Source organism: Macrobrachium nipponense, chromosome 21 (assembly GCF_015104395.2).
Source record: "Macrobrachium nipponense isolate FS-2020 chromosome 21, ASM1510439v2, whole genome shotgun sequence".
Classification (NCBI taxonomy): domain Eukaryota; kingdom Metazoa; phylum Arthropoda; class Malacostraca; order Decapoda; family Palaemonidae; genus Macrobrachium; species Macrobrachium nipponense.
The window spans coordinates 76,138,972-76,139,800 of NC_087212.1; the positions used below are offsets into that span (position 1 = coordinate 76,138,972).

At 51.0% G+C, this 829-nt stretch overlaps 1 protein-coding gene across 1 annotated transcript in view; it reads left to right on the plus strand.

The window, feature by feature from the left end:
- Window positions 1-280: 280 nt before the first annotated feature.
- LOC135198187 (oxidation resistance protein 1-like) overlaps window positions 281-829 on the plus strand; it is a 1,642,352-nt gene continuing 1,641,803 nt past the window's right edge. The window contains exon 1 of the mRNA XM_064225746.1: window positions 281-380. The gene's annotated coding sequence lies outside the window, so the exon portion shown is untranslated. The remainder of the gene's footprint in view (window positions 381-829) is intronic.

Consider the following 829-nt stretch of genomic DNA (forward strand, 5'->3'; position numbering starts at 1 on the left):
CAAACTCTGCGTCTGCCATCGACGGTGGCGTTCTTTCCATTCCAAAAGCTCCTCTGTTCTTTCTCATGATGAGCCTCACCACCCACTCCCCAAAATCATTCCTTTCCCCTCATCACCGAGCAATGGCCTGGCCGCCCTTCCCACTTCACCTCCATCCTTCTCCCCGACCTGATCCCGGGGAACCATCCACATGACACCTCCCCGCACCTCAACGCTTGGTCGGGACCGCCAGGGCCAGGCCACCGCCACTAGTCTAGTGTCCCCAGTCTCCCTTCAACCTCGGTACGGACGACTCGGTCCGCCGCCGCCGCCGTCCTCCTGCCACTGAGTCGAGTCAAAGCGCTTGGTTCTTCTTCTGTGGTGGCTGGCGGGTTAAACATGTGTGTTAAAGACGGACTTACGATTGCAGCCCTCTTCTTGCTGAGAGCTGTGATTTTGGAATTCCTTTGCTATTATTCTTTTCAATTTGCTTTTTATCCTTAATCATGACCGCGATTTCGCTGCGATTTGCATGTTTTTCTGTTCTCTGTATGTTTCTTTCTCCTTTCAAAGTGATCGTGTGCCACCAATACCACTCTCCCCATCTGCCTGCAGTACTATACTAATGCAACTGTAGGTCATGTGCCTTCATTCGTGCTAAGCAACATTGCCATAAGAACCAGGAACTGTTGTTGTTGCTGTTACCTTCTGCCTCACTCACAGTCACAGTACCTGTTCTGTCCTCTGTTGTCCTCAAAGACACCGTGTGTTTTGTTTTGCTCTTGTCGGGCCTTCTTCTCTGCCTCTCGTGAGGTTCAGATGGAAAAGAACCTTCCCTTAAGATATTCAT